The following is a 20350-nucleotide window of genomic DNA, read 5'->3' as shown; positions in this document are numbered from 1 at the left end:
AGAGAGAGAGAATATGAGAGCATGCTAGCGAGCAAATAGGATCTTCTTGATACACCTTAGGGTGTATTTCAGCAGTATGAATTAGGTATTAAATGAGTGATTGTATATCCTTCTCCCTTGTCCCCAGAGAATATGTTTTATATATACAATATAACAAAACTGGGTGTTTTAAAGTGAGACACCCATGTCCAAACCCTCCCAGTAAATGAGCTATTGTTCAGTAGGACAACAAGCAAGTAAATCGAGGTCATGCATAACGACATCCCTCTGCCCTTCTCCCAGCAAATAAATTCGCAAAACAAAATCTTGAAAAGTACGAAAAGTAATTTAAGGTTAATAATCCTAATAGTGTTACTTTAAATATAAAATTAAGAATAATTCTACACAGCTTACATAACTTAGACAAATAGAATTTGCTCAGGCTTAACGTAGGCAAACAATACTGTCGATATCACTAAAAAGTGAGACTCTTATAGGAAACTGATATTAAGCTATTAACATAAAGCTATCTTTTTCTTTCTTTTCTGAAATACCATTAGTTATTTTTGAATTTCTTTAGGTCTTTGAAAATGTAATGCAAACTAGAAACTAAAGAATGATAATTTTTATTGCTTTATATTTTTTATTAAGACAAAATATAAATGTTCTCTGACATTTAAAATATACCATGTTTTTATGATCTAATTTGTCTTCTAAAGATACACTAGGTAAAAACCTGGCCAAAAAACTTAGCAAAGGAAGTCAGTTTACCTCTTTGACTGGTCATTTTAATTCATATAGCTAAATATCTGCCACAATCAAAAGTTAAATTACCCAATAAGCTTATAACCCAATCTTGTGGAAATAAAATTACATACTGTGTAGCCAATGTAGTAGATAATAATTACAAGTCCAAAGCTGACTCACCCTTTAAAGAAGTTAGTTATTATTACAAATCCAAAGATTTTATAAATTAATAAGTAACATTTAATAGGTATGTGCTATTTACTAGGCACTGAATTAGGGGTTATATTTACATCATTTCATTTGACTCTCATAGCAATCCTGTGAAAAAATAATAATCATGATTTTCTGATAGAAAGAGATATAGCCAGAATACTGAATTCACATATTTACACAAATCAGCAACCACGATGGATATTTGCCAGGAGGATGCTATAGACAAATTGACTTTTTTTGTTGAAGTTTGGTCCTAGGTCCCTGTGTAGTTCCCTACCTTGGAGCTGATAGAACAAGTTTGCTCCTGGCTTTGCATATCCCTAGACCTCACCCTGGGTCCTGTTTGACTTCTCCAAACAGATGATGCCCACTGCCCAGACCTATTACAACAGTATACTGAGATGAAAGAAGGAAGAGTGACAGGAAGAGAGGTCCAAGAGACAACAATCTAAAAGAGAAACAATTTGCACCTACCCAGCACTATTATAATCATTTTATCTTCCCACAAAACTCTGTCCCTTTCTAGCGCAGATATACTACGACCTTGACAAAACTTCACTTTGTCCTCCTCTCACAACAGAGACCCTTCTTGGAATAGAACAGTGGGTGGAGAGTGAGGCAAGACAGCTTTGAATTCTTTCTAAAGGTTAGAGCTTATGGCCTATTCTGTACATTGTTTTAGAAATCAAAATTGACACATAAATTAAGTTGCTGCAGTTTCCCTAGCTGGTAAGTGGTTAAGCCAAGATTCAAACTAAGGTCTATCAGATTCCTATGCCCACTGGTGTGGAAAACGTATCACTATTAAGATAAAAGAATGTAGGGTTCAAGGAAGAGCAAGCAGGCCCTTTGTGAGGATGGACTTGTTTCTCCTGTTTATGACTGTGTCTGGAATTTGGGGTAAGTGGACTAAAAGCATTTTTTTTTTCCGCTTTATGGAAGTAAGCTAATGCTAAGAGTAATTGAAACCTGGCATTCTGTTCGAATTTATTTTCTCTTTTCCTAGGCTATTTGGCTCCCCCACAGTGCTTTACAACTGTAAGCAGGTTGGTATGGAATGACAGTAATGGATAAATAATGTAAAATGAAGTAGAAATTCTGAAATAAGGAAGTTTAGAATTTTATTTTGAAAGTTGATGACAAGGCTAAAAAGTTTAAGTTTGAAAGGAAAATTGAAAAGAATCGGCCTATTATGGGAAAAAGATTATGTAAATATTAGTCAAGAGGTTTCTGACCATGCTCACAATAATGAGTTTGAAGGGCATAATATTAAAGTTTTCTGTGAATATTATTATTAATTTATCAACCCATCTGTAGTTTGATCAAAATGACTATAATCACAACTCCAAAATACTTTCTACTGTCCAAGTCCTCTAGTCACAAGCAGTGGCTTCTTTAAGTAAAAGAGAATTTAGTTAGCTTATGAGATTAGTCTTTTGAATAATAGTTTTTAGCACCATGACAGTTGGTAACATTTTTGCTAAGAAATATGAAAAGGCAAATATTATTTATTTATTTCTGTGACCAAACTCTAAGAATTACTCACTCAAGTCAGACACAAGGAGAAGTTGATATGAAACCTCCTGAAATGCCTGTTTGATTGCAGTTATGGCCCTCTATCCATTCTTCCCATAGGACTCTGGGTATGGCAATGTGCCTTGCTTTGGCCAATAGGACAATAGCAAACATGATATAGGCAGAGACTGGAAAAACTCTTATGCATTGGGGCTTTTTCTCTTGCTGCTCTTGAAAACTGTTGTCATGTGAACAAGCCCAGGTTGGCTTGCTAGATGATGAAATGATACATTACCCGGGGGGTTGAAATTGTAGGCTTTATTATTTATTATTAAGTATAAAGAGGCTAGCAGATCAGGAGACAATTGCCATTGAAAAGATAGACTGTATACTCTTCGATCCCAAGAGAAGGGAGCAGGCCATACTTTGAGTGGGGTGGGCAGGGCACACAGGGAAGCACCAGGATTGGTCAGGAGGCAGAATGAGTGAAGGAAAAGGTGGGTGACAGCTTGATAAAGATGTTGTTGGGATATGGCTGTGGATTGGTTGGTTTGCATATGAAAGGAATGTTTGCAGGCCAGTTATTTACTATGTCTAAGAATTAGGAGCTTTGGGAGGGGTGGTCCCTCCAAAGTCAGCAAGGTCCCAAGACATCAAAGCATCAAAAAACAAACAAACAACAAATAAAAACAAAAAACAAAAAAAGGCGTGGTTAATACACCAGCCACCCCTATAACTTCGGTCGATAGCCAGTGAACCTCCACATAGTTCTAGGTAGTTTTGCCACAAGCATGTTTGCCTCAAACATTTCGTTACACAACTAATTGGCCATTTTAAGGCAATTTTGCCATAAAAGATGAAATAATTGATTGCCAGTTTGGTTTCCATTTGACAGACAATGTATTTTGTCAGTTTGGTTTCATTTTCCATTGATGGAAGTTCTCCTAGTACTCCTATTTTTATATTATATAAATCTTAGCCTTCATAATGGTTTATACGGTGACGAGTAGACGTGGTCATCTTAAAATATGGATGCTAACAACTACATATGAAGCCAAATTGCAAAGCAACATGTAAAGCCAGATTGTATGCCCTGCTAAAAAATGATAACATATCAGTGTTTGCAAATCCTTCCATGAGCTCAATCATACTTCCCACTTGCCAAAACCAAAAGTTTACCAAGCTATGGCAAATATGAAAGGTGGCTGCTAATTCACAACGGTCTTCCAGAGGATTAACTATTAATTCTTTAGTTGGAAACTGCTACCTCTTTATATAACGGAAGAATTTTAGTGAAAAGGAAAAAAGTGCAATGCTGAATGAGTTAAATCAATAAGGTACTCCCTCCCCCTAAAATAAAACAAAATGTAAAAACCCCAAAAATATTAACAAAAATCTTCAAAGACAATGTATTTTCTTTTTTCTCAATAAAGTCTTAAATTTTGTTATTAATTTTTTCATGTTTATTATGTCTTTTTAAATGTCCCTCTTTTATATTTTGTTATTTTATCTTTTACAGCAAATTGCCTAACAGCTAATTAGTTATGCAGTAAATATGCCTGCAGCAAAGATTTAGTTTGAAACTACAGGACATGCTTCTACATATGCGAGTGAGGCCATCCAGAACCGTCTAACCCCAGGCCAATCAGCCTGCTGACAACAGATGCTTGAGATGCTTGAGTAAGCCCAGTCCAGATCAGCGGAGGCTGGCACAGACCTGATGAAAACACCCACCAGAATCAGGAGCTAAACCAATGGCTGTTATTTTAAGCCATTAAGTTTTGGGGTACTTTGATACATAGCAATTGATAACTGATTCAGTCTATGTGCCAAATTTTTAAAAAAAATTAATACATTTTTCAAAATAAATTCTAGCAACGTTTGTATTTTCACTTCTGGAAATGATGATTGTAATAATATATACCTATAAGTGCTGTGAAGACTGAATGAAATAGTAGAAGTAAAGCATCTAGAACAATGCCTGTTAAATACATGTTTCTATTATTACAACAATGATTTTTAACCTAGAGGGTTTTGTTTTTACAAAGAAATGCACTAGTAATTGATTGTATTAGGCATTCAATACAGATTGTTATTTTGACATGGTAAATATATAGGATTTACTTCTTTGTTTCTGCTTGTATATTTTTAAAAGTATATTTTGGAAAGAATTTCAACATTTTTTTACTACTTAGATAAAAATAAGGAAAAGTGTATAGATTAAACTGTTTTCATAACTTATTTAATTTCACACTTCCCTTTTGATAAGTGTATATGCCAAAGTACAGAACTAAATATGCGTGAATTCCAGTTCGATAGTTATTCAAAGTGTCATTAGCATTTTAAAGAAATGTCAGAGTAAGTATCCAATAGCAAGCAGTTCAATCTCTTTTTACTCAGTTTTGCCCTTGATCTTTATTACTCATATAAATACCTGAATAACAATAAAACCAAAAAATGCCACGTTAAGATGGAAACAAACTATGGAAAACAAGTAATTTCTTCTATTATAGATGATAGCTTTTGTCTATTGGGTTATTGCATTCCTCTTTAGAAAAAAAAATTCTCCATTTTCAGGGATTCTAGTGCTGATGTTGATATTAGTAGAAATTCTAAATTCATTTCACAAATATGTGTAAAATGCCTTCTGTGTGCTAGGCACTGTACTAGATGCCAGTTTCAGCAGCGCCACAGTGATATCCTGCCCTCAGGGTGACGACATTCCAGGGAAGGAAACAACTGCAGGCAAATCAAACATAGTCTGACTCCTGATGATGATAAGTTCTCTAAGGAGGATAAAGCACAGTAATGAGATAGAAGTTGTTATTGCGGGCAGAGGGAAGAAAGTATTAATGTCCCAGAGGCTATTCTGTAGGCCAGTGTAGCCACAATAGAGGGGTGAGAGGGTGGTACATCAGAGAAAGAGAAAGAGGGAGGGAGGGAGAGAGAAAGTATAGTTACAGTCTGGAACCAAAGGCTTGAGAACCAGAATTGAGGTAGGGGTTAGCCTTTTGGTTGTATTGTCCTTCAACTGATTAGAAGAGGTCCACCCACATTAGGAAAAGTAATTGGCTTTACCGAGTCTACCAAAGTAAACGTTAATCTCATCCAAAAACAGCCTCATAGAAACACCTAGAATAATATTTGACCAAATGTCTGGGCACCTCGTGGCCCAGTTAACTTGACACATAATATTATCCATCACAGGCGAGTAGAATGGTTGGAGGTGAGGTCAGAGATGAAGGTAGGGGTAGAGTTTACATGATCTGATTTACACTTTTAAAAGATCACCTAGTATTTCTGATGCCCAGAACAGGATAATAATAAAGTATTTTAAAAAACTAATCCCCCAAGTGTCTTAAAAAAAACCCAATACATATGAAGGTGAAAGAATAAAATGAGTCCATGATAGCAAAACAACCACCACAACAGCAAACCCAGTCTATGGGTGATATCTTCAATAAACCAGGTATCAAGGGATCTTGTGGCTTTGGAAAATGGATACAGAGCCGAATCATGTGGCAGCAGCAGGATCTAGAACTGGATTAACAGCTGTGTAGCTTCAGTGGTGGAAAAAAAAAAAAGGAAATTTGATGGAGCCTACAAGCCATGGGACCCAGAAACTGCCATCAGAATGATTTCTAAATGGAGAAGGCCTAGTGTTCGCAGAATACTGAGAACACCAGCAGAACTTGAAAAAAAAATCCTGCAAAAAGACAAAGGGAAGTAGCTTAAGCCCTTGAGAATCTCAGAAATTCCTAATAAATACATGCTTTTAGTAGGCTGGAGGCTCATTCTGAAGACAACTTTCATAAGCCGAATCAATATTGAATAGGGTGAAAACACCAGCACTCTCCGGGAGTAAAATATTTCATATCAGGGTAAGGTGGGAGTTGAATGGAAGGCAGAAGTTCCAGAGGTGGGGTGGGAAAGATATTTGCGTGTGGAGGAGGTAGCCATGGATATATAAAAAAAAAAAATTGGTTACTTACAGAGAGGTTGATCAAATAAGCAATCATATTACATTATTTGCTGTAATAATAGCAAAATATAATGTTCAAATGTGAGAGCACTACTTTGGAAGGCAAGGCGCATGGAACTCTGGAGAATACTGAGGTTAACAGCAGGAAGCCTTCCTAAATTAAGCAGAGATGTAACCATATTTCTTAATATTTCGTGGCAAAAACAAAGGAAAAAGTCCTTGAACTGAGAAGCAGGCAAAGCTACTGTGGCTCATGCTGGCTCTCACACAAAACCTCTTCTGAATAGTCGAGGACATCTCTTCTCAGCAAACATGGGAAACAACAAAAAAGAGATTTTGATGGAATAGCATTTAAAGACATTGCAAGAAAAAGATATGAAAATGAATGTTTAACAGCTATCAACAGTAAACAAATTAAAAAATATGACTCCAAAGAATTCAAAAGCTGTAACCTAAAATTTTAAATTATTTAAAAGAAATTAAGAAAAACGATCCAGGTTCTGAAAGAACAACCTAAACCATAAGTGGAAGAGCTCAGACGTGAGATGGCTGGTCATTCTCTGTCCCCTTACCCTTTTACTCCTGAGCAGTTCAGTCCTCAGGTCATTAGATGGAGAAGAGTGAGATGACATTCATACCTTCAGTGGAGAGTAGGGTTTGAACTGGCCCAGGAGAGGAGTTTGCAGGGGCCCAGAGTAGGTACCAGAGCCCAAGCAGGGTCATGGTAGTGTCCATGTTTGTGGGCAACCTAGCATGGCATGTTAGAACCCATGCAGGGTTGAGAGGGAAGTAGCCTGGGCAAGGCGAGGAGGGAATTCATGCAGAGAGAGCGGCCTGGCAGAAGGAGTCAGAAACTGAGAAAGCAAGAAGGGCATCCCTGCAAAGTGGCAGCCTAGCAAGGGAGGTCAGAACTCAAGCAGGGCGAGGAAGATGTCCATGTCCAAGGAAGTGTGCACACATAGGGTGGCCGGGCATGAGATGTCAAAGCCCAGTAGGAGAAAGGAGGGTGTCCATGTGTGGGTTTGGCCTGCTGGAAGCTGCAGAGTCCCCAGCTGTCATGCGGAATCAAATTTTAGGGTGAGAAAGATATTTGAGTGTGGAGGAAGTGGCCATAGATATAAAAAATTGGTACACAGAGGTTGATGAAATAAGCAACTATATTAAGCTTAAAGGGAACCATCTTTCTCACTGCTTAAGGAGAGATTTATAAATACGAAGAGGGAGAAAGTTAGAGTGAACCTTTCGATGTTGAATTAGAATAGGCAATATCAATGTTTTCAAGATAGATGATAGATAGATAGAGATATAAATATGTGTTTGTGTATATGTGTGTATACATACATGCATTACTTAACTCTGTCCACTAAGAGGGCCTAGGAAATTGACATCCAATGGCAATAAGTGAAACCTAGACTTTGGCCAGTAAATATATTTCCCACTAAAAGAAACAGGAATCCATTGAGAAATGACTGATATCAGGGTCAGTGCAGGGTAAATGCAAACTAAGCTTGGAACACCTTGTACCAGAAAGCAAGGAACTGCTCAAAGAATGATGAGGCATGTCAAGAGGATAGAGAAGTCAGCTTGAATGGACTCCAACTGGTAAAACTGAGGACAATTTTAGGAACAAAATAAATAACAACAGTAATGGATTATAATCCATTGAATAAAACAGAAAAACAAGAGCCCATAAAATCATAAATAAATGAATGGTTTAAAAGTTCGATCAGGAATAAGAAATTTAAATAATTTAAAATCATTTTCCCCTGAAATACCTATTAATTACAAAGGGAAAAGAATTTGTCTATTTCTGTTAGTATTAAAATTTGTTGATAATTTTTTTATCTTTTGAAACTTTTTATATAACTGAATTATATCTCCTCTCACTACAAATATAGTTCATTTGCACACTTTCCCTATTTTCTTTACCATTTTTTCTAGAAAGTACACTTTTAAGTGTTATAAAATATAACACTTCTGACTTTGTATATGAGTTTTCTATTTCATTCGTTTCTGTTTTTTTTACCATTTTCTATCTTTTCCTTTTCTGTTTCTTCTATCATTTCTAATGAAATTTCTTGAATTTACATTTAGTTCATTAGTTTTCAACATTTCTTCTTTTCTTACATAGGATCTGAAATTTCACTTGTGCTTCTTTTACCATGTTTGATATTTAGTATTTACTTTTTTGCTTAACTCTAAACATTTTAAAGTTAGAATTATGTTGTCTACAAATGCATTTTTCATGAGTTATTTAGAAATGTGTATTTAAGTTCACAAATTTATGGGATCAAATATGGGAATCTTTAACTTAATTGAATTGTCAGAAAATGAAAGTATATGAATCTGAGTCTTTGATGTGTTGAAATTTGCTTATAGCCAAGTCAAGATCAATTTTTATCAGTATCATAAGAATAACAGGTATTCTCTAATTGTTGTAAACAAAGTATTCATTTTATTTGATTAAGTTTATTAATTAAGCTGTTAAAACATTCTATTTTATGCTGGTCTCACAGCTTTAGTGGACTTATGATTTTTTCTACGTAGTTCTCTTGAATATATGTATAGTATATGATGTATATCATATATATAGTTTTTAAAAGCATATGTGTTTAGAATTTTTATATTTTCCTGGTGAATTGAACCTTGTATAATTTAACAGTAACCCTCTATATTCTGGTAATGCCTTTACTGTTAAAGTCTATTTGGCTTGATACTGATACAGCTTCCTCAGCTTTTGTTGGGCTAATATTTCTCAGGTAGAACTTGTTTCATCTTTGTGTGTGTGTGTGTGTGTGTGTGTGTGTGTGTGTGTGTGTGTGTGTGTGTACCCCTTGGCTATAGATGTGCCTACTTTAAAGAGCATAAGGCTAGAATTTTTTTCCCTACTAGCTAACAATCACTTCCTTTTATCTGGTGGGTTTAGCTAATTGATGTTTACTTTGATGATTTACATATTTAAACTTGGTTCTCCTATTTTACATTTTGATATCTATCTTTAATACTTTCATATTCTTTTTTTTTTTTTTTTTGCCTCTATTCCCTTTTTTGTTTTTTCTTATTTGTTTTCTCTCTTTGGCTTGGAATTTATATAATTTATTTTTATTTTTTAGGTACCTTTAAAATGTTACCATATATTTTTAGTTTAACAGTCTAAAGTGGAACAATACCTTATCCACCTTCTTCTTGAACAATTTTAAGATTTTAGTTCACATGAAATTCAATTACTCTTTCTCTAATAAATACTGTTGTCCGTTTATATTTTGTTTGTCAGTTTTCCAAATTGGAATTATTATTTTATTCAGACTATTTTTATTTGAATTCACATACATGTTTACCATTTTATTTATTCACTATTCCCTCCTCAGAATGTCCGAGATCATTTTTCTTCTTAAAATAATCCTTGAGATTTTTCTTTTGGAAAAAGTCTCTTGGTGGTAAATGCTTTCAGTTTTTCAACTATGAATGTCTTTATATTTTACTTTTATTTATTAAAATGACTGCTTTATTTTCCCTTTTTAGTAACACTATCTATAGTCATTGGGGACTAAGCATGCATTTGTGATTTTTGCTAACACCTACTTATAGTGGTTTGCTTTTCAAGGTGATAACAAATTTATTGTTACCCCAATAGTTGATCTTAATCTACAGAATATTGTCAACCTGAACAGAGAGGGTTTTCTCTACAGAAGATTTATATTTGCCTTTAGTTTCCCTGAAATCTTGACTCAGCCTTCCAACCTTACCCCTGAACCAAGGCACAGTGTACAAATAGCAGTGCTATTTCTGACATCTGCACTCAGAGCAACATCGATGCCCTTGTCTTCTAATCTGGTGTTTCAGAGAGCAAAGGTTGTGAGCGCAGGCGATGTTTCAAAGAACATATCCTCTTTGGAATATATTCGTTCTCCTGCAGAAAGATCTTTCTGAGCACTTAGTTGGCCATAATACTTTGTAGCAAAATATTTTTATGGTTAAAATGTGCATTCATAAACATTTCAGTTTTTAAATAAACCCAGTTAATTAGGACTTGAAAGTTTTTAATATGACTCTTTAAATGATATGTACACTACTAAATAGGTACAGTTAATGATAAATTGCCTGTCCTGCATGTTAGTTCTTTGTAATGTATGATGCAATATAGAAATCGATAAATTATCTTGAGAATTATGTAAATGAAGAACAAGTTAACTGTAAGTATGGACTCAGATAGCACAAATCCTTTTTATATAAGATCCCTCTAAAATGTATATTTATAAAGAACACAAATGAAATTCATGGAGGTATGGTAATTTTAAAGCATTCTAAGTACTCTATGATATTCAGGAAAAAAGATAATATGCAAATTAATCATTGAGCGTGTTTTGTAGTTAGATCAACTAAAGAGAACAAAAAGCTAAATTTTGATAATTTATACTGTCAACATGTCTCAACAAGCTTTTAAAGAAGTGCTAGGTCTTATAAAAATTTGGAAGGAATGCTACATTTTTCATTTATAATGTAAATTATATAAACTTATTATAGTTTATATATCTGCCTTGTTTTCCTAGTCATGGAGCTCATGTGCTCTGGCTAACATGTCCATTTATATATGAATATGAAGAATGTCTTTTCAGCTCACCTACATGTTGAGATAGAAGTGTGAGTCAAACAAATAATAATGAGCCGCAGAGGCAACTATACAGAACTTATTTTCCTTAATTCCCCAAGTTCAAAAATCAATTAAAGTTTCCAAAGATATGTCAAATTAAGTAAATGCAAACTCCCTGGAAAGGAATTTATTTCAAAAATTATGAAGGCTAAGATTCAATACTAGGTAAGAAAAACCAACATTTATTATATGCTTTCTAAGGTCCAAGGTCATTCTATTGCTTTTAATCTTCAAAGTGGGTGTTACTATAGCCCACCTTATTCACAGTTTCACTTTCCAAAGTCCAAAAAAAAAAAAAAAGAAAAAGAAAATTCTAGAAACAAATAATTCATAAGTCTTAAGTCATACACTGTTCTGAGTAGTGTGATGAAATCTCAGGCTGTTCCGCTCCATCCCACCCAGATCTTGAATCACCCCTTTGTCCAGGGTTATCAGTGCTGTATAAGCTACCCACCTCTTAGTCTCTTAGTTATCAGCTCCACTATAGTGGTATCACAGTGCTTGCGTTTAAGTAAACCCTTATTTTACTTAATAATGGCCCCAGAGTATAAGAGTAGTGATGCTGGCAATTTGGATATGCAAGAGAAGCTGTAAAGTGTTTCTTTTAAGCAAAAAGGTGAAAGCTCTTGACTTAATAAGAAAAAAATATCATATGCTGAGGGTACTATAAAGAATAAATCATCTATTTGTGAAATTGCTTAATTTATAAATTAAAATTTATCACAGGTACCTATGTATAAGAGAAAACATAGTTTATATAGGGTTTGGTTTCAGGTATCCACTGGGGGTCTTAGAATATATCCCCTGTGAATAAAGGGGGACTACTGTATTATGACCTTTAAAATGAAGAGGAATCACATAGTTAGTAAATATAGAAAGGAGCCAGTATGGCCAGTCCAAAGCCGGCCTTTTTCCATTTCGTTCCCAGGCCTTGTGCTTCTGGCTTACCCCAGAATTTCCTATAGCATCAGCACAATGTGCTGTCCACTAAGGTGTCCTATATGAGTATTACTGGTGTTTGAAACCGAGTTTGGGTCCCTTTTCAGGTATCAGCAGTGACTTTTGGGTATTTTTCTGATTGTACAATTGGCCCAAAAGCGGTTGCTATGCTTAGATGCTTAGGGCATTGGATCCAGCATGTAATAAAATTCCTTCTCCCAAACTACTTAAGATCAGCAGCTGCCTTTCAGAAAATGCATCCAGGTGAAGTCTATTGTTTCCTGCCCCGTTAGCCCCACACTGCCAAGCTCAATATTTAATGGAGAAGCCAGAGAATGCTGGAGTTCTGGCAGCTCTCAGACCAGAATACCATGCTATTTGGCTCTGATTTCAAACACTTACAATCTTTTCTCTTGCTCCCTTTGCTCAGTATAGGAGAGAGGCTATCGGCCAATTTCCCCACAGTTTATAGCAAATCCCAAGGCTCCTTCGTTTCCAGCTGCTAAACTGCCTGGGCAGACTGTATTACTAAATTATTGTATCTTTTTGGTAGAGTGCCTGATCTGTCTTGGCATGCGCTTCACATTGAAAGAAGCTCCTGTTGCAAGCAAAGGAAGTTAGCTAAATTCACCCTTCCTACACGCCTTTCCTCTGTTACTCTCAACCACTAACCTCTTTGTTTCCCATGTATAAGCCAAGTTCAGAGGGGCAGTTTCTCATCTATCTCCGACCCCCTGGGGGGTTAGAGATTTCAAAGAGAGGTCTGTGCTAGGAGTAATTCCCATAGCCTAGAGCCAGACGAATAAATGGCTTGTAGTGAATAACTACATTTGGAACCAAGAGGTTTTGTTTCTCTCTTACCAAAATGTATTTCTTTGTAATACTGAGGTCACTGTATCCATGTATTTTCCCAAACAGAAGAGTCTGTTTGGGGGGAAGAAAGAAAAGAATCCCTTTAACTCAAGTCTATTGTTTTCAAGCGTGTAGGTTCTTTGGTTTTTAGCATTTTAAAAATGCTTACTGTTTTTATACACTCCCAACTGGTTGTGAAAGTGAAATGAAGAACCCACCGCTCTGGAGAAACGAAACAAACAAAAAACAGATTGATAATCTAAGGTCTGTAAGTAAAAAAAGAAAGTAATTTTACAATACCAAAAGAATGGAAATTATGTTTAACTACTCTAAAATGAATAATCACTCTTCAGCTTTCAAAGGATCTATCCTGAATTTGAACTCAAAGGCACCCAAACATCTTCAATAAAAGCTTTGGGAATGTAATGCATTCAAATATGTCCTGTAAATTTTCTATTCCCCTAAGCAATGAGCAGCCTAGATTTTTGTCACTTGCTTCGCAAGATGTGTCTCATTTCAAAAGGGCAGGAGAGTCATCAAAAGTGTGATCCTATTAACAAGACACACCATAGAAAATATACAGAAATGTTAAAGATAAATTATATCTAGTGAGTTATGTTTCAAATCAATACTTCTGTTGCTATGATAAGTGTTAAGGGTGGAAAATTTTCAAGTGAGCCAACTAGCTAAGTCAGATACAGGGAAGAAATATCTTTAGATACCAGAAGTTGTCCTACTTGCTTGTGTGTGGTTTAGGAAGTATATTGTATAAGATATAAAGATGGCCAATGTCTGCTTCCGTAATCCATTTACTTGTTAATTCAGGGTGTTGTTCCGGGCAAAGATATGCTAACAGCCAACTTCCACTTCTGTAATCTGCTTGCTTGTTCAGGAGACCACCAGGATATGGTCTTAAGCTTTATCAGCTGCCTCCTCTGAAAGCTCGGGGCTGATCTCCTCTAGCCCTGTGTGGTAGAGAGTCAATCGCCGGCCAACTAATAAAGGCTCATAATTAATCTCAATTGGCTCCATGGGTCTCAGAATCGTTTGCACTATAACATTAAGAATATGTTATGTAAAATAAAAACCCTCTCTAAGGGTTTGATGCTATAGCCATAGCAACGATGGGACAATGACTGTAGTATAGCTCAACTCTGCTGATATTTCCATCAGATCCAGACAGAAAAACTTGATGTGCTTCAAATGTATGTAAAGTGGCCTAGAAAAATTGATTACTTATTGCTATCTTTCACACAATCACAAAAAAAGAAAGTAATTTTACAATACAAAAAGAATGGAAATTATGTTTAACTACTCTAAAATGAATAATCACTCTTCAGCTTTCAAAGGATCTATCCTGAATTTGAACTGCAAAAGTAGCAGTCAGGTAGCCTAAGCAAAAGGTCTGTATGTTTTGGTTTTTGATGGTTATGGAAGCAGGAGAGATCCACTTTAGCCAAAGTGTTGGAAAATGGCATATTCATTTAACAAAATGCCTTACAGCATTTTTCAGGTTGGGGGCATCATGTGATTTTTCCATAGATAGGAAAAAATGAAACGCAATCAAATTGCAATTTTTACCACTCTAATACAGAAAGAGAGATATTAACTTAAAGTAAGAAAATATGGAAAGCAGTGTTCCACCTCTGCAGAAGAGGAGCTAATTCTCATTTTTCTCCTTCTGACCTCTTAAATCCACTCCAAATTGGCTTTTGTTCCATATTCCTCCACTGAAACCCCCTTATCTACAGCAGCAAAATCTCCACATTACTAAAATGAACATTTTTAAATCCCCATCCTACTTGATCTGCCATCTATACAATTAATACAGATTATCATTTCTCCTGTATGAAACACTTTCGATGATCACATTCTTCTGGTTTTTATCCTACCTCACATGCTGCTCCTTCTCATTCTCCTTTGCTTGTTCCTCATCTCTCCAATGTCTTAATTATTGAAGTGCCCCAGGCATGGCATAGTTGAACCTTTCCTTCTCTGTTTATTTATTCCCTTGCTGGTTTCTTCAGTCTCAGGGCTTAAAATATCACCTAAACAAGGACAATGCCCGCAGCTTTATTTTTAGCCTGACCTCCCTTGAACTCCAGACTTTTATATCCAGATGCTTTAGAGTTATTCTTATGTCTCTTTTTTTCCTTGCACCCCACACTCAATCATGCAGTGAATCCTGGTGGCTATACCTTTAAAATATACCTATAATCTGCCTATTTATCATCCACCATCTTTCCCCTGGATTGTTGTAATAGTATCCTAACTGGTTTCCAGTTTCCACCCTTGTACCTCTTCAGACAATTCTCAACACAGGAACCAAAGTAAATCCAAGTCAGATTAAAGAAGGGAGGAGGCAAGAGAATTAAAAATGTTAATCAAGCTGCATTCAGAGGCTGCAATATGCTGATCAGCCCTGCAGCCAGGCCAAGAGGACACCTGCAGAATAAAGGAAGATTTCTGCTGGGATTGCTAACAACCAGTTCCCCACTCCTGTGAAGGGGAAACAGGCACCAAGAGTCATTCCCTGTGGCTAAAACCATGGGGAACCTATGAATTAAAGGCTGAGAACTGCCGGCAGGCCTTTCACTCTACGTATTCTTACCTTTTCACTCCACATACTTTTCCTGTTTCTCACTGCATGTCTGTATCAAAGGATATGGGTTAACAAAGTCTTTTAAACTATAACTCACAGGAAGTAAAGAATGATATGTAAACTGAATTCCCTGAATACTCAGGGTCCCTCTCAGTGTCCTTACTCTGTCTCTATCTCACTGTCCCTCTCGCTTTGCCTCTGAGAGGAGACCACACTTTGTCTGTGGAGTGTTATCCCTTTTCTAATAAACTTTCCTTTTGACCCCAGCTTTGGCGTGTATGTCGAATTCTTTCTACCCTCTCTGCCAAAGGACTCTCTTCTCTCGGTGTAGGGCTGGGTCTCCCCACCACTTGGGAAAATGTGCCCTGTCCTGCATCCAGATTATATCACTTCTCTGCTCAAAACTCTCCACTGGAACCTCAGTTCACTCTGGGTTAAATTGAAAACCCTTACAATGGTCTATGAGGCCATATGTGATCTCAGCCCTGTGCACACTTCACCCCAGTTTTATAATCTAAGCTCCTAGTCCTCTCTTTTTTGCTTACTTATAGCTAGCCATCCTGCTTCTTTATATTTCTCCAGCACACTAAGCATTCTTCTGAATGACTGCCTTTGTACTTGTAGTTCCCTGTACCTGCGACTGTCTTCCCTTAAGAAGCCACATGATGCCCTGTAACATCCTCTAAGTGCCTATCACTAGTGAGATCTTACTTCATTATTTTCTCAATGAGACCTCCACATGTCACCCTATTTAAAATAGCAACTACTAATCCTTATCCCCTCCCCAGCTTGATATTTTTTTTTGGCATGCTACTTATCAATATCAAAAAATATGTATTTTACCTATTTATGCTGCTCCCCCTCAACTAAGTTCCAGGATGGCAGAAATTTTATTTATTTATTTTTACTAGAACAAAGCCTGGAACATAATAGGTAACCAATAAATATTCTTTGAATGAATGAATGAATTAAATAAATACATATTTGCATGTAAAGAAAAATTCTAGAGTAATATTTACCTAAATGTTAACAGTGGTTAATAAGAAAGTTATTTAGAAATAAAACAATCTTTTTTTTCTGTTTGTGAAAATGATAAATATTGATTACAGATATTGGTGAAAATAGAGAAGAAAAGGACACCCATGATTCCAACACCTAGCAATGATTATTAATATTTATGTTTGTGTGTATACATTTTCAGTCTTTTTTTCTGTGCACCTAGATTTTTCCCCAACAAAATTGTGATCACTCTGTGTATTTTTTTAAATTAAATACATTTCAAAATATAAATATCACCTAAACAGTGAGAACACATTTATTTTAAGGGCTCTATAGTATTCTTCTTTGACATATTCAAATGACTAATACATTTGATCTTGTTTCTGTTTGTAAGGTACATTTATTCTTTTAGAATGATTTGGAGGGTGCGTGTATGTTGTTTTAGTCATTATTTTTATGTTTCCAAACTCATTTTCAGATCTATTTCTTCCTTCATCAAGAGTATCTTTTGATTTCTCTCTATAAATTAGTAGCTAATGTTCACCGAGTGCTTTTTGGTGCTAAGCACTTAACATGCATTATCTGATTTTACTCCCACACCACTCTGGGGTATTATGGTATTCCCATTTTATAGGTGAGAAGCCCAGTGCTTCGAAATGCTAAGTAATTCCCCAAGGTTACACAGCCACTAATTGGTGGAACAGCATATGAACCAGGTAGTTATACTCTTGACTGCTAAACCATCTTGCATGCCTAAAATGAGAAAATTAGCATACTTATCTTGCTTCTTCAAATTCTCCCACCCTTGCCAATTTATATTAAAATAATCTGGGGTTTTAGATAAAGTGTCTGTACTATGTTATTCTATATTTTTTACCTTCTCTTTTCAATTTTAAAACATTTATATTAAGTTTTAGAACCATATTGAAAACAATTATTTGAAAATATGTTCTATGTGTTACAAGTTTCATTTTACATTCCAGAAGCTTTAATACTGATATTTTCCTTGCTCATTCTTGGGGTTTTTATTATTATCTATCCCTTAATTAACTAAAGTATATCTCTGAGTAATTATTTCAAAAGGGTAGGTTATTTTCTAAAATACATATCTGAAAATGACTTACTTCCTATGATCTTGCAAACCTTGGCTGGGGATGTAATTCTTGAATCTGGAGTCCTGACCCGTTTCTCTAAAAATTCTACAAATTCTTCTCCATTGTCTTCTGGGTGCTTAGAGTTGAGTGTCTAGTATCAGAATATGTTTTATTCCTTTATGGGTGACCTGATTGTTTTGATAATGTCTACTTAGATGCTTATAGGAATGTTTCTTCATCCTTTAAATTAATGATATTTCAAATTTTCTTGTATACTTGATTCTTTCAGAAATTTTACTTATATTCAGTAAATTTTCTGTGATTTATTATTTATGACTTTCTTTAGCTCAGGAAATTTTTTAAATTTTCTCTTTTATTGATGCTTTTTAAAAATTATGCTCTTCTGAAATTCCTGTATCATATGCATATTAGATCTCTTGGACTTTTCTTCTATTTTTGTCTTTTCTTATAATTTTTCTTTCTCTGTACATGTGATCTGCCTACTGAATGTCTTGAATTACTCTTTACTTCATTAACTTGGGTTTCTCATGATCCATGTATTTTTACCTCCATAAATTATAGTTTTGAATTTGACATGAACATTATTCAATGGAACCCTTTGTAATTTTATAACTTCTACTCTTCATAACTGCTTATTCTAGTTTCATACAGCATTAGTCTGCTGAATACTGTTGAGATCCATTTTGACATTAGTAGTTTGGAAAACTTTTTCTTAAGAGTAATTTTATTTCATGGGATGGCATTGTTTTGATCCCTTAGAGCAAGCATTTTTTTTCTTTTTTCTTTTTTTTTCGAGGCATCATTTAATGCATCTAATTATTTTTCTACACGCTCACTCTTGCTGAGGAAGGTTTGGCTTGTCTCTTTTGCAGAACTGAGATGAGTTCTGATAGAGATTGAGGGAGTCCTTTCTGTCTTTAGGATATATAGGAAGTGAGAATGGAAAAGCTTAAATAAAAGCCAAGTCTGCCATATTGCACAATTCCAGGGGCCTCCATTGACACAGCACAAATATGCCTCTTGCAGTTGTGCATGGTGCCCTGTTCACTGAAGTTTACTTTTTAATCTAGAGTAGGGCTGTCCATTGGACTTTCCTGAGGTGACAGAAATGTTCTGTAGCTGTGCTGTCCAATATGGTAGCTGCTAGCCACATACAGCTATTATGAACTGGGAATGTAGCTGGTGAAAATCAGGGATCGGATTTCCAATTTCATTTAATTTTGTCAATCGAAATCTTATAGTCACAGGTGGTAGTGGCTATTATGAAGGGCAGAACAGGTCTAGAGCAGTGTTTTTCAAAATGTGGTCCCCAGACCAGCAGCATCGGCATCTCCCAGTAATTTGTTAGAAATTCAAATTCTCAGGCTCCACTCTAGCACATCTAGGGGTGAGGCCTACTAATCTGTGTTTCAACAAAACTTCCACATGACTGCAATGCACACTAAGAATTAAGAACCACTCATCTACTGATCACAAGTTAGTAGAAGATCAGAACCAGCAGCAGCAGTCACAAGAGAGACTTTTCTCTCTGTTCCAATGTTTTGTTTTTTTTTTTTTTTTTTTTTCTGTATTTGAGGTTAGTAGCCAGGAGTGAACTAGGACAGTGTCCTCATTCTTTACCTGTTACAGTTGTCCTCATTAGGAACCAAATGTGACAATGTCTCCTCTAAATATAAATCAGACGTGAGCTTGTTACCTGATCTTTGCTTGCTGACTTTTGGCATTGGCATGTTTCCCAGTGGCACTTAGTAGGATCTAGTGATACCTCCTCACTGCCTCCACGTATATTTTTGATTCTTGAACTGAACTTTCTAAGTCTTCTTCAGTTTATTACCTTAGGGAGTTGTTGCTTCACATATGGGGAATTATATATCTTCTCTGTCTTCAATCTTATTCACTTTGCCTTCTATCCTGCACGAACTCTTGAATTACTGGCATGTTGATGCTACCCATTATAATTTCCCATGCTGATATAAGTTTATTCCTCTTGTTTTATATCTGTTAGTCATTGTTGAGGCAACATGAAAGGAGGGGAACCAGAGCAATGCATTCTTGCTTTTCCAAAAACTCCTTTGTATCCCTCTGAATACCTCACTTCTCATAGAATTCTATAGTGCTATTTCAAGTGTATCAGCTAATTTAATTCCCCAAATATTCCTCTGATGTGGGTTTTATTATTTTCATTTTATAGAGAAGGAGACTGAGGTTTAGATGGTTTAAATGACCTATGCAAGAGGAATGGCTAAAGTTTTCTGCTCTGTAAGGGTCCCTGATATAACATTTACTGAATCTTTATCATGAACCCAGCATTGCATTAAGTGTTTCACATCCATTATCTTTTTAAAGCCTTGTAACAGCATTATGAGATCTGTGCTGTTATTATTTCCACTTTAGATGATGAGCAAACCTAGAGAGGTTAAATAACTTGTTCAGCTTATACAACTAGTCAGTAAAACTGCCAATTTTCAGGCTCAGGTATCTGACTTTAGAGTCTGTGCACTTACTGGCTATACTATACTGGTTTCTTAGTCTGGCGAGTAATCAAATGGCATGAGCAAAGTAAAATGTATTACATTTTCAGAGGGTTTCTTCATATCTCATCATTTATCACACAGTGGATTGTTTTATTGTTTTCTATATGGCTACCAAGTGCAGAGTCATGTGGTTAGTAGTGAATAGAAACATATTAGTATTTTGTAATTTTAATCTCTTGCCTATTTTATTCTGACTGAATCTCCAAAATGATGCAAGTCTTG

General features: G+C 35.7%; 1 protein-coding gene across 1 annotated transcript in view; it reads right to left on the bottom strand.

Annotated features, from left to right (window-relative positions):
• ANKS1B (ankyrin repeat and sterile alpha motif domain containing 1B) overlaps positions 1-20350 on the bottom strand; it is a 678567-nt gene that overhangs the window by 246422 nt on the left and 411795 nt on the right. The gene's annotated exons all lie outside the window — the stretch shown is intronic.

The sequence above is a fragment of the Pteropus medius genome, unplaced genomic scaffold, assembly GCF_902729225.1.
Source record: "Pteropus medius unplaced genomic scaffold, Ma_sr-lr_union100, whole genome shotgun sequence".
NCBI lineage: Eukaryota > Metazoa > Chordata > Mammalia > Chiroptera > Pteropodidae > Pteropus > Pteropus medius.
The sequence above is the reverse complement of the archived record's forward strand: the minus strand, read 5'-3'. Positions and strand labels throughout refer to the sequence as shown.